This window comes from Chanodichthys erythropterus, chromosome 5, assembly GCF_024489055.1.
Source record: "Chanodichthys erythropterus isolate Z2021 chromosome 5, ASM2448905v1, whole genome shotgun sequence".
NCBI lineage: Eukaryota > Metazoa > Chordata > Actinopteri > Cypriniformes > Xenocyprididae > Chanodichthys > Chanodichthys erythropterus.
Genome location: NC_090225.1, coordinates 2,618,307 through 2,633,260, shown reverse-complemented (window position 1 = coordinate 2,633,260; position 14,954 = coordinate 2,618,307). Strand labels below are relative to the sequence as shown.

At 37.7% G+C, this 14,954-nt stretch overlaps 1 long non-coding RNA gene across 1 annotated transcript; it reads left to right on the top strand.

The window, feature by feature from the left end:
- Positions 1-2,756: 2,756 nt before the first annotated feature.
- Positions 2,757-13,832, top strand: LOC137019919 (uncharacterized). Its single transcript, XR_010895133.1, has 3 exons — positions 2,757-3,324; positions 10,425-10,660; positions 11,167-13,832. It is a non-coding gene; the product is annotated as an uncharacterized lncRNA (long non-coding RNA).
- Positions 13,833-14,954: the final 1,122 nt, after the last annotated feature.

The following is a 14,954-nucleotide window of genomic DNA, read 5'->3' as shown; positions in this document are numbered from 1 at the left end:
AAAAAATCTCAGGCTAGTTTATGTTTTCTGTATCTCCAAGAAACCCACCAAAATGAATAGTAGGGAGAAACCAGTGAAAGGTTGGTCAGTTTTGAATTGTTGCCAAAGTGTTGGTTTGGTTTCTTAACCAGCCCTTTGTTTGCTTTCTTCCTGCTGAAAGAGAGATTAGACCAGCCTTAGCTGGTTTTCTGGTCCCATTTTGCTGGCTTTAGAGGGATTTTGGCCAGCTGAAGACTACAAAACCATCTAAGGCTAGTTTACAATTGGGTTTTCAGCAGGGATTGGTTATCTCTGTAGCAAGAAACCCAACAAAACAACTAGTTAGGAGAAACCAAGGCCTCTTTAGTCTTGTTTCCACATTCAATTTCCAAGAAAACCACCAAAATAACTAGTTGGGAGAAACCAATGAAAGGTTGGTCAGTTTTGGATTGTTGCCAAAGTGTTTGTTTGGTTTCTAAACCAGCCCTTTGTTTGCTTTCTTCCTGCTGAAAGAGAGATTAGACCAGCCTTAGCTGGTTTTCTGTTCCCATTTTGCTGGTTTTAGAGGGGTTTTGGCCAGCTGAACACTAGAAAACCATCTAAGGCTAGTTTACAATTGGGTTTTCAGCAGGGATTGGTTATCTCTGTAGCAAGAAACCAAACAAAACAACTAGTTAGGAGAACCCAAGGCCTCTTTAGTCTTGTTTCTATATTCAATTTTCAAGAAAACCACCAAAATAACTAGTTGGGAGAAACCAATGAAAGGTTGGTCAGTTTTGAATTGTTGCCAAAGTGTTTGTTTGGTTTCACAACCAGCCCTTTGTTTGACTAATTAACCCATTAATAATATAAATCACTTCCAACTGAAAGGTTGAAGCTTGTTGTACTGCTAGAAGTCCAGCTGCTTACTATCTTGCAAGAAACCCAACAAAATAACTAGAAACCAATGAAAAGCCTCCATAACATTGTTTCCACACTCAATTTTGACTTGTTGCCAAAGCGTTTGTTTGGTTTCACAACCGGCTCTTTGTTTGAAACAAAACATTGTCAGGTTAACTTCCTGGTATGACCAAGAACAGTTGGTTGACTAAGAGTTTAAAAAGGTGTGAGGGCCAAAGGCTGTTGAAGGAGAGTGCTATGAGAACCAGCATGTCAGTAAATTCACACAAACGTCACTTTCTCAGAAGTGTTTGTCACCTAGAAGCTTGTATATTTAGTCACGCCTGCGTTACGGTGCATTCCTGCAGGCTTAATCATCCAGTACTGTATTTGTGCATCCTTTAACCAGGTTAACTATTAGCAGATAACTCACTCGAGCACGGAAACGAAAAGCAGAAACGCTCAAAGAGATACACATGAAGGGAAGTCTGAACACAGAAGGGTTTGACAGCTTTGAACATAAACCACCACTTCCCTCCATGTCATATGACTCTATCGTTAGCAGAACATTTGTCACGCTGTGGTTTTCTAACTGACTTATTTTCTCTCTATTTCTCGAGTTCCTGAGGTCATAGTAAGACTGACACATGTCGAACATGCTGTCTGTCTCATCCAGACCTCAGAATCAGGTTTGCACTTTACAGTTTGCACGTGTTTTGTAACTCCAAAGGAATCTTCGGCTCTGTTCCAAATCCTAGTGTGTTGCCTATGTAGGCAGTATTTTAAGTCATCATTCTTTTGGCCAAATTCTAAGACTCATAATGCATTGAAGCAAGCACAATGACACCACAAAAGACACCCAAGATGCTGGTGCTGATAAATATTAAATCCATGTATGAATGAACTAATATTGGTGCGTTTTATAGTGTTGACAGCTTACGTCTAACTCAAGTTGCTGTCTGAATAAAGTGTTGCTTATGAGGGTTCATTTCCGTTAGTATTCTGCCTATGTAGGCACTATTTTAAGGCATAATAAGTGCACTCATGACATAAAAAAGATTTTAAGGGTCATTATGCTTTGCAACAAGAACAGTGAAACCAAAAATCAAAAAGCAGGATAAATGTCCATTCTAAATATAATCAGCTGCATACTGATAAATGTAGATATTTATAATAATAAATAATCTACACTAGCGTTCCAAAGTTTGGGATTGGTAAGATTTTTTAATGTTTTTGAAAGAAGTCTCTTCTGCTCATCAAATCTGCATTTATTTGATCAAAAACACGGTAAAAACAGTAATAATGTGAAATATTATTGCCATTTAAATAGTGCTTTCAAATTGATTAATCACATCTAACATAAAAGTTTGTTTATATAATGTATGTGTGTACATATGTGTGTGTGTGTGTGTATATATATATATATATATATATATACACACACACACAAACGTGAATATTATATATTTACAAACCTTTTATGCAATTAATCGCGATTAGTCAATTTGACAGCCATTAAAATATATATATATATATAAATATATATATATATATATATATATATATATATATATATATATATATATATATAATATAATATAATTTTTTTAAAATTTTTTAATGTAATTTATTCCTCTGATCAAAGCTGAATTTATTCAACATCATTACTCCAGTCTTTAGTGTCACATGATCCTCCAGAAATCATTATAATATGATGATTTGCTGCTTAAGAAACAATTATTATTAATTTCAGTGTTGAAAACAGCTTCATATTTTTCTGGAAACTGTGATACATTTTATTTTTTAGGATTCTTTGTTGAATTGAAAGTTCAAAAGAACAGTGTTTATTTGAAATGATATCTTTTGCAACATTATAAATGTCTTTACTGTCGCTTTTAATCAATTTAATACATCCTTGCTGAACAAAAGTATTAATTTCTTAAACAGTAGTGCATTTTCCCCTTAATATCTGTGTATTTTTATGCATATCAGGGTGTTTATCAATATTGCAAGTTTCTGCCTAAGCAGCGTGTCACTTATTAGAGGTCATTTCAGTTAGTATGCTGCCAGTATACAGCAAGGCAGCTCACTAGGCTTCGAAGTGCATCAACAGATGTGCAGCTGCTGCTTAATTGTAGTTAGATTGGAGGAATGGTTGTGTTGTTGAGTTAAGGCTCCCTTAAGGTTTGCCATCACGATGGACAGTCGAGGAAGGAACGGGAGGGGCAGAAAGAGTGTGTTATTTGAAATGTCACCTTGGGACTGCCGGGCATCTGCTTCATGGGCAGCCACCGCTTAATTGCCAGGGAAACTATCCTGACCTTGGCTGATGGTAACGTGGGCGGCACACAAATGTCCTCATCCGCTGCTCCCAGTGACATTGTTTTAATTCCATCCGAGCAGGAGCGACTCGCGCTGAATTTATCATGAGGCAGAGCCACGCGCGCCACGTCGATGAATACTTATGTAAGTCACCGTATCAGTCTCTATGACAACCAGCTGCACGAGAACACATGCCCGCCTCCCACAGCCTCCCTGTAGTGAGCTGTTTCCATGGCAACTCGGGGAATCGGAGCAGCATCCTTTTGATGATGCTCTTCAGAGATCACCCTTTGCACATCTTTTATGTGTCAGAAAATAAGAACCGTCTGAAAGTAGGTTACGTGGGAGAAATCTACAGCTCCGGGCTCTGAACTGACTGACGGTTCTCACAAATAGACTCGCAGTGATTTATAATGCATTTTGTGCCAGTGGATTCTGTTTTGGTGAGCAGCGTATGGGGAATAATGTTGTTTATTGTTCTGAATGTGATTCTAGTCCACACTAAAACTTTGAAAGTTTGATGTCCAAAGGCCTTAATAATTGTAAAAAACAAAGATATGGCATCCAATGTATGTAAGGTAATAAAACTAGATCTGTTTTATTAAATCCAAAAGGTTTTAGTTATATTTTTTGCTACATGAAGTGGCAAAAGGTCACTCAGTTTAACCATCCAACCGTTCATTTGTGATTAAAATATCTTAAAATATAATAAATGTATATGTTTTTTAATTCTGGCATGATTTTATAACATCATATATCAACATAGTGCAAAATGGTGTTAAAATTATGTGTAGAAGTCGTTGCTTTGTTATGAGAAAGAATGTCCGGAAAAATGAATTTCATTGATGTCATTCGGAGTAACCGATATAAAGGGACCATTTTGGATCAATATCATGTGACAGGATGTGACATCATTCAGACACCTGCAAAGGACCACATGGTCATGAAGCAAAGTAACTAACTCTCTCTTAACTATTTGATAAATTCATGTTGTCTCTTGATCATACGCATGTCCCGAAACATCAACCGCTATAAAACATGGAAAATGTTGTAATATTTTAAAAACTTGTACTAAATATAAAATGTTTGATTGTTCTTTAGATATCAGCCTGTTAGCATTGATTGAAAATATCGTCATTCAGTATAACCAAAAGTGTCATTCGGTAAAACTGAAATTTTGGTTAATCCGAATGACTTTTTTGGTGACAAATTTTGTGTATCTTGTAATAAATATCAAAAGCAGTGTTAATTGATTATAAAAACCACATAATCTCATTGTTAACACTTAATATAGCTTCAAAATTGTTTGTGTTTTTAAAAACCTTATTCGTCAATGACCCAAATATATAGTTTTTATTAATTTTTATTTGAGTGTTAGTTATTTTACTGCATCAATTAAAGTACAGTAAGTGAAATGAGAAATAAACTGAGATTTCTAAGCCCATATTTTGTTGTTGTCAAAGGTCATAGGTCATGTGTCCAATCAAAAATCCAATCAAACAAAGATGCAACATGATTCCTTCTTAAGAACCACACTGTAAAAAAGAATTTTTCGTTTAACTTAAAGTAAGTTACTTGGTTGCCTTAATTTTGAGTTCATTGAAATTAAAAATTTGAGTAAATCCAATGAATCTGATTGGTTTAATCAACAGAAACTCAAAATATTACGTTATCTGAACCACAGTAATTATTGAAGTTGATTTGAAAAAAGAAAAAATGTGCATGAACTCAAAACTAACTAAAGTTACGTCTTAGATTGTTTTAGTAAAAAGTATTTACAATAAATATATTTATATAATATGAATTTCAAATCATTTTTATGTTTGTTTTCAGGATATTTTTATTTAAGCAATTGAAGCAAAACCTTTTGAGAACCGCTGCTGTAAATGGCTTCACATTGGTATGATTAATTTGAATAATTGCTTCAGTCACTGTCACACTTTTTTGCTGCTGGGATCTCAGCTCCATGTGTCCGTCATTCTCTGATCTGACAGTCAGCAGGCAAATGTCTGCCTCCGGGGCTCGTTCTCCTGCCGTTACACCAGTGTCGGTCTGCTAATAAATGCGGAAGCATCCGTCTTTTAGCAGTAATCTCATTGCATCAGCGCTGAGCAGTTTGTGGTTTTTGGCAGTCGTTTCTTTCATTAACCTTGTGCAACTTCCTATCAGTGTGTAACTGTAACAGAGGCCTGATTCCCAACTGAAAGAAAGAAATGAAAACACCAGCATATTCTGAAAAGGCTGGACGTTATCTGTTTTGTGTGTGTTTATGTCCACAAACTGCTGAAAGGATGTTTACATTTTAAATGGTCTTGACATAAAAAATAATCATTAACTAAAACTAAGACCATACAAATACATTTTCACTTCTTGAAATAAAAAAAATGTAATAATTTAACTCAATGCACTAAAATAACTAAAATTTTAGTGCACGGTTCCATCATCCTGAATTTTTTTGATTGGGTTAAGTGCCTGAAATAAGGTCAGTGGCGAACACAAGCTCAAGATATTTTCTACGAACTAAAATACAGCAGTAATACCCCCTTGTGATTGTTTGTTTTAAGGTGAAAAAAAAGTGTCTATAAGGGACTTCATATAAACATCATGCTGAACAGAAAAACTTTCCGACACGTGCTGTAAGTGGTCAACCAATCACAACAGACTGGGCCATCTGACCAATCAGAGCAAGAGTAGCTTGCGGAAAAGAGGGGCTGACTCTTCAAACAAACCGTTTTCAGACTCTTTGGCCACATATACACTGCAGGTCTTGATGCCCAATTCGGATTTGTTGACTATATTCGACAATCAGCTTACATTTTCTTTTAAATAAATATCTGTATTTACACTATACACTTGGCGAAACAACCAAAGGTAGACGTACTGACCTGGAAAAGCTTAGGCTGAAAAGGAAGTAAAAACGGTATGATTTGCAACTGATCTTTAAAGGTCACCAAAACATTGGGTTGTAATGTTGCAAAAGATATCATTTCAAATAAACACTGTTCTTTTGAACTTTCAATTCAACAAAGAATCCTAAAAAATAAAATGTATCACAGTTTCCAGAAAATATGAAGCTGTTTTCAACACTGAAATTGATAATAAATGTTTCTTAAGCCTTCATTACGCCATTGAAAAGTCATGTGATCGCTGTTGGTGTCCACCTGAGCTGACATAATTTGCCACTCAATGACGTACGACTCTCATTGACGGAATATCCGATCTGTCCGTTTACATGGCAGACACAAATGCATGTATCTGATTCATTTCCACATATGAATGAGGCCTGAAACCAATCTGAGGATTTTCCTGCTTGCACGTTAATGGATCATATCCGATCTGCGCCGCATGGGAGGAAAAAATCTGAATTAGGTCACTTGAACCGTGTAATGTAAATGCAGCCTTTGAGAAATGAGGTGAATGTATATTATGAGAAAATGATAGATTTTTGACCTTGAATGCATGTAAATCTATTGTTGGAGTAGCACTTTAAAACAAAGAAATGTTCCTGAGGTTCTGTTTTGGTTCAGCGCGGTGCATTTAGTGTGCAGCATAAAATAGCCCTGGCAGCAGCGCGCACATCAAAGCCATCAGACACGTAATCCCCCTTGAGTCACAGCTCAGCCCGCGGGAGGACAGCAACCACAGACACACATTGCGTCCTCTCACTTCTCCAGCGAGCCGTGCGTTTACTGTGTTCGATGCGGCAGCATTTGTTGCTGTTTGAACTGAAATCAGCGATTTTGATTGGCTGGTTGAAATTGTAACATGCACACATTAAGTTGAAGGTCACCGTTATCTGTTTCAAACGGTGGGCCGATGACGGAGCGGTGGTAACCAAGCTGCCGTCTTTCTCATTGCGGGGGGAAATCTGCCATGCTACAGCTCTAACTGGGTCACACGGCGCGGGCATGTCCACTGCTTTACGTAACGGCCCTCTTTGAAAGCCTAATCTGTGAGCTTTGTTTTCCACTGAGGGGAAGTTCTGTGACTGTAGGAGCAAAATAACAATGTTAAAAGGTCTTTGCATCATTTAATTTGAAAATGAGGTCATTGAAGTGAGGCGCTTTACAGTTGTGGCTGACTGAGACGGGTTTTTAAACAGCCGATACCAGTATATAGAGGGCTGAGTGACCATTGGTATTGTGATATAATATTGATATGCATATACAATTTAAAGGGGTCCTTGATTATGATTTCACTTTTTTTAACTTTAGTTAGTATGTAATGTTGCTGTTTGATCATAAACAACATCTGCAAAGTTACGACGCTCAAAGGCAAATGGAGATATTTTCTCTGTTTTCCTGGGTTAGTGACATCACAAACCCTAAAATTTACATAAACCCCGCCCCTGAGAGCATGCAACATAGCGGCTGAGGCCATGTTGGGCTGCTTTAGAGAAGAGGAAGAGTTGTTGTAGTAGAGTGTTGTTGACATGCCGTCATTTTACACCAAACGAGGATCAATTCAACACAAAAGATGAACATGACGGCACATGCTAGTGGATGAGTTGAATCAACTCCACAGCAACTACATCAATTTATCCACTAACCATTCAGAAACGTCTAAAAGTTGTAACTTCTTCCTGAGTCTCTCCATCAGTGTCGACTCCGGTTTGAACAATGTAAGGCTGAACACTTTCCTCATTTTGGCTGCGTGAGATTCTCCAGCTTTGTTGTTGTTGAGCTGTTAAAGCTCCGCCCTCTTCTGGAAAGGGGGCGGAAGCAGCAGCTCATTTGCATTTAAAGGGACACACACACCAAAACGACGTGTTTTGCTCACACCCAAATAGGGGCAAATTTGATTTTTATCAATTCTAGTCAATTTTATGCAGTTTGAAGTGAAATTTCTTCATCAATAATTAAATTCAAAGTGGTCAAAAAGGTGCACTGTGATTTTTGGCAGCACTTATATTTTACTTGATTATTAAATGTAAGTTGTTGTTTTTTTATTATTTAGCCTATTTATTTTTTACTTTTCATGTTCATGTAGTTTTTCATCATTACAACCATATTTTTCATCCAATGAACTTAACACAATCTTTTTTTTCGGGTCTAGTTCGAATTTATGGAGTTAAATTTCTTTATTAATAATTAAATTCAATTAAATTCATTCTTTAATCATTAAACCTAAGTTTTTTATTTTATTTTTTGTACTTTTTTGGTACGTTTTTCAACATTCAATTACAAATATATTATCCATTAAACTTAACACAATAATTTTTGCCTTTTCTAGTCCATTTTATAGAGTTTACGGAGTTAATTTCTTCATTAATAACTAAATTATTGCAAAGATGCACTGCAACTTTGGCACCACTTTCATTTTAATCATTAAAAATGTATACTTTCATTTAATGTTTTTTTATTTTTTATTATTAGACAAATATCTGTACTTGCTGACAATGTCACAGTTTTTAGGGTGCTTTATGGTATTGCAAGACCAGTGCTGTTTACTTACTGTATATTAACAACCTTCATGCACTTTATTTCAGTAAAGGTTCCATCTGCTTATCTACTGAGGTTTGGTATTAATGGCTGTGACCTTTCTAATCTCATCAGCACAGTGAAGCTCTTCAGAAAACCCTCATGGGGAGTTTTTACTTGAATGACTGGTAATGTGAACTAACTCTTTCATCTGAGGTGTTAAAAACAACCAAATCATCTCCAACTGATCATTTGATCATTTTCTGTAAATTCTTGGCCTTTATCTGATCTAAGAATCTGGTTTTATAAATTTCCAAAATGTCAAACTCTGACTTCAGATAATTTGACTTTTTTGAGGCGTCAAAATACTGATGGCTATTATGAATTTTCACTGATCTTACCAATATTAAACTAAAGTGGCAATGGTATATATATCATGATGTAGTTATTTTTGAGTATTCAGATGCTCATTGCATCCGCTTTAAGCACTTAAGGCTGGTCTTTTTTGCATAGAGCATCTGTGGCAATCAGGTGTTGAAATCAAAAACATGCATGATGACACAGACACACTTTCTTGATGTTGAAGGTGATAAAAGAGGTCGGGAGTTTCCTCTACTAACGATGATAATTGCTGACTATTTTCTCTGTTTTCCAGGGTTGCTTCACTAGCGGATGTCTGAACCGCAGTCCGGTTATTGAGGATGAATCCTTGTGTGCTGAACTTTCTCTGCTCACTTGTGCAAGATAGCAAAAAATGTGCGGTAGTTTGTGCAAAATTGTGATGCATTATAGGTGCAAAAAGTTGGTCATTGTCATGCATCTAGAATTCTCTAGAAACAGAAAAATGCAACTTTTATCTTGGTAAAATACACTTTTTTTGTTGCATTGCATTTAATTCAGGACTTATTCCTTGCAAAAGTGCAATTACAAAAGTTTTCTCAGTTGATAACTTAAAGGGTTAGTTCACCCAAAAATGATGGCGTTCCACACCTGTAAGACCTTCAGAACACAAATTAAGATATTTTTGATGAAATCCGATGGCTCAGTGAGGCCTGAGCAATGACATTTCCTCTCTCAAGATCCATTAATGTACTAAAAACATATTTAAATCAGTTCATGTGAGTACAGTGGTTCAATATTAATATTATAAAGCCACGAGAATATTTTTGGTGCGCCAAAAAAACAAAATAACAACTTATTTAGTGATGGCCGATTTCAAAACACTGCTTCAGGAAGATTCGGAGCGTTATGAATCTTGTGTGTCGAATCATGTTTCGGATCGCGTGTCGAACTGCTGAAATCACGTGACTTTGGCGCTCCAAACCCCTGATTCGACACACTGATTCATAACGCTCCGAAGCTTCCTGAAGTAGTGTTTTGAAATCGGCCATCACTAAATAAGTCGTTATTTTGTTTTTTGGCACACCAAAAATATATTCGTCGCTTTATAATATTAATATTGAACCACTGTACTCACATGAACTGATTTAAATATGTTTTTAGTACATTAATGGATCTTGAGAGAGGAAATGTCATTGCTGGCTATGCAGGCCTCACTGAGTCATTGGATCAAAAATATCTTAATTTGTGTTCTGAAGATGAACTAAGGTCTTACGGGTGTGGAACGACATGAGGGTGAGTAATAAATGACATTATTTTCATTTTTGGCTGAACTAGCCCTTTAAGCATGACTTTACATATGTCTGCATCATAAGACATGCGCTTTGAGTATAAGAAATGTGCATTAAAAATAAAATGTATTATGTCACAGTGCTGTTGATCATGTGATATTTTTCATAACAAACATTTCTTGCTTTGTTACAGATGCCAGGAGATTGTGAGCTGCTTCCAGCATCATCAGATATTTTGTGAATGACATTAATGTATGATATCGGGCATGGAAAACAACACTTACATCATCATGTGGGTGTTGGACATGAGAATATGAGCAGCTCAAACATGATGGGAATGAACACGCCATGTTGAGTGGAACGCCTCCGGTCATGTTGTCAACATACTGGGACATTCTGTACAAATTCACTAATACAATCCAGCCACAGGTGAGCTACACTTTCAAAGAAATAGTTACTAGATGAATCCAGTGGTTTGCTGGTTTCGTCACAGTACATGGAGACACATGTGGTTCACTGAGTGTGAGTTTCCTCCAGAACGTGCATTTTTTTTTAATGCATCGTGAGACATTATAGTATGTGAGAAACACAATGACACTACGCCTGTTTTTACATTTGTCATGATTAATGGGGCCTAAACCTGAGAATAGTTCTGAAACAAGTAGTAACATAGATGATTGTCCAACTGATGAAAAACTTCCCTGAATGATGTATAAATAATGTTTGTTTTTTTTTGCTAGCATTTTGAGTACATTATTAAAGAACAGATAACTTTGAACAAGCTTTCTATTAATGTTTCATAACTTTGTGAGAACCTTGCTAAAACGTTCCCTGTTAAATAGGATGCCACAAATGTTTTTGGTTGAAAAAATGGGCATTTTCCTTTAATGTTGTTCATTTCACTCAAATGTATTTCTGTGTTGATTTGACTACAGGCTGGATTACTGTGGACTTGTGTGGTTTTGATGAATCTCACATCTGGGTAAACAGGAGAAAGAAAGAGACGCTGGAGCACTGGTGTGTTTGTTTGCAGAAACTCTGTGGAAAATGCTAATGGAAGACAAACTGTAGAGGCATTAGTCCAGACACAGACAGCAGGATAATAAGATTAAGAAGAGAGCTATAGAAAGGAAGGTAGGGAACATCTTTGTGTTTGAGCATTAGTGTTTTCAAAGCCTAATGAACAGAAATGCCTTCAAAGAGACGCCTGTTATTGTGTTGAATGTTAGGAGAGGTGTGCCGTTTCTATTCTGAGTGACTGGATGAATGATTTCCTGTGGTAATATGAGTACAATACTGAAGGAGGGAACTGAGCCAAATCAAGAAACCAGAATATCATAAAGACTTTAACACAGAACAGCCTAGCAACGTCCTAGCTACAACCAAGAACTTCTTAGCAACCATATAGCAACACCCTTGCAACCATAACGGCACCCTGACATTATGGCAGTGAGTTTGAACAGGTAAACATCACTTACCATCTTAGCAACACCCTGGCAACAACCAAGAACTTCTTAGCAACACCCTAGCAACCACAAACAGCACCCTGTCATTGTGGCAGTGAGTTTGAACAGGCAAACATCACTCACATTTTCTTCAGGTGAACCACCAAGGACATCTTAGCAACAACATAGCAACACCCTGGCAACAACCAAGAACTTCTCAGCAACCACATAACAACACCCTAGCAACCACAAACAGCACCCTGTCATTGTGGCAGTGAGTTTGAACAGGCAAACGTCACTCACATTTTCTTCAGATAAACCACCAAGGACATCTTAGCAACACCCTGGCAACCACCAATAACTTCTCAGCAACCGCAAAGCAACACCCTAGCAACCACAAACAGCACCCTGCCATTGTGGCAGTGAGTTTGAACAGGCATACATCACTCACATTTTCTTCAGATAAACCACCGAGGACATCTTAGCAACAACATAGCAACACCCTAGCAACCACAAACAGCACCCTGTCATTGTGACAGTGAGTTTGAACAGGCAAACATCACTCACATTTTCTTCAGGTGAACCACCAAGGACATCTTAGCAACAACATAGCAACACCCTGGCAACAACCAAGAACTTCTCAGCAACCACATAACAACACCCTAGCAACCACAAACAGCACCCTGTCATTGTGGCAGTGAGTTTGAACAGGCAAACGTCACTCACATTTTCTTCAGATAAACCACCAAGGACATCTTAGCAACACCCTGGCAACCACCAATAACTTCTCAGCAACCGCAAAGCAACACCCTAGCAACCACAAACAGCACCCTGTCATTGTGGCAGTGAGTTTGAACAGGCAAACATCACTCACATTTTCTGGAGGTGAACCACCAAGGACATCTTAGCAACAACATAGCAACACCCTGGCAACAACCAAGAACTTCTCAGCAACCACATAACAACACCCTAGCAACCACAAACAGCACCCTGTCATTGTGGCAGTGAGTTTGAACAGGCAAACGTCACTCACATTTTCTTCAGATAAACCACCAAGGACATCTTAGCAACACCCTGGCAACCACCAATAACTTCTCAGCAACCGCAAAGCAACACCCTAGCAACCACAAACAGCACCCTGTCATTGTGGCAGTGAGTTTGAACAGGCAAACATCACTCACATTTTCTGGAGGTGAACCACCAAGGACATCTTAGCAATAACATAGCAACACCCTAGCAACCACAAACAGCACCCTGTCATTGTGGCAGTGAGTTTGAACAGGCAAACATCACTCACATTTTCTTCAGGTGAACCACCAAGGACATCTTAACAACAACATAGCAACACCCTGGCAACCACCAAGAACTTCTCAGCAATCACATAACAACACCCTAGCAACCACAAACAGCATCCTGTCATTGTGGCAGTGAGTTTGAACAGGCAAACGTCACTCACATTTTCTGGAGGTGAACCACCAAGGACATCTTGGCAATAACATAGCAACACCCTAGCAACCACAAACAGCATCCTGTCATTGTGACAGTGAGTTTGAACAGGCAAACGTCACTCACATTTTCTTCAGGTAAACCACCAAGGACATCTTAGCAACAACATGGCAACACCCTAGCAAACACCAAGAACTTCTTAGCAACCACATAGCACAGGTAAACATCACTCACATTTTCTTCAGGCAATGTAAAAGTCTATTCAGAATTTATTTCTTGTCTATAGTCAAAATATCCAGGTGCTTTTCAGTGCAGAAAACTGAATGACTTTCAAATGTCTAGCACATGTAGGCCTGTTGTTGGTGGATCTGTTTTAGTCTCTTGTGTGTCTGTGTGTGTGTGTGTGTGTTCAGGATTCACTGCACTCCAAAGTATTTTTGCATTTGCGTTCTTCCCGTAAAAGCAGGCAGGCTGCCACATGCTCGCACAACCCGTGCACATAATCTGAGAGAGAGAGAGAGAGAGAGACAGGAGGGGGAGGCTCTTCATGCAGTGAGTCAGCACTACAGACTCCATTTCATCTCTGTCCTGACCGACGATCACTGCTTAACCCTTTCCTACCTCCCCTCTGTCAGTTGGAAGCTTTTTAATTACCTTAATGCAGGGTTTAGAGATTTAGATCATTTCTTTTTCATGTGGCCTGTCTTGTGTTCTCGATGGAAACTCAAGAAACCATGCATATATATATATATATATATATATATATATATATGTGTGTGTGTGTGTGTGTGTGTGTGTGTGTGTCTGTGTTTTCTTCTCTTTATCCTGTTAATATAGTAAAAGTTCAATGAACAAAGCAAAAACTATTAATATTGAGAAATAATATTTTATTTATAATAATAATAATATTTTATAGTTACAAAAGACTTAAACTTTCTATATATCAAAGAATCCTTAAAGAAATGTATCACAGTTTCCACAAAAATCTGAAGCAACACAACCGTTTTCAACATTGATAATAATCAGGAATGTTTCTTGAGCAGCAAGTCATCATATTAGAATGATTTCTGAAGGATCATGTGACACTGAAGACTGGAGTAATGATGCTGAAAATTCAGCTTTGATCACAGGAATAAATTACATTTTAACATATATTCACAGAAATTTGTCATTTTAAATTGTAAATAGTATTTTACAATATTGTTGTTTTTACTGTATTTTTGATCGAATTAATGCAGCCTTTCAGACTTCTTTCAAAAACATTACAAAAATTGTACCGACCTCAAATACGACAAAACAAGAATGAAAACAAGGAATGCATGGAAAGTGACAGGAGTGAACTATGTAAATATGTTGTCCTACATGTTAGAGAAATTTCTAAATTATGTTTAACTGTTTGTTCTGTTCTAGAGCAACATATTTACAAAGTTTTCTGTCCTGTTTTGCAAAATGATTGTATATATTTGAGTTTCACTTTGCTTGGCTTGCGATGCAAAGACAAATATGCTGCAGATTGTGTAAAATAATAACTTTAAGAAGCACATTACTGCGGTAAGCATCCATGTGTGTACTGCGCTTGAACACGATGAGGGGGGGAGAGACGGCGGACAGAGAATGTAGGTCACATTCCTGAGCTGAAAGCTTTCAGAGCGACACAATCACAGCAGGATTTCCCACATTTCACTGAAGGCCGTCAACTGAACGCATTTCCCCTGTGTTTCCCCCAAACAGAGATTCCTGTTCACAGGCCACAGGATCAAAGCCGCCGCTGACCGCACAGCTAAATCAGCCCGAGGTTTACTGCTGAGATTGACCCGTCTGCAGTGCTGCGT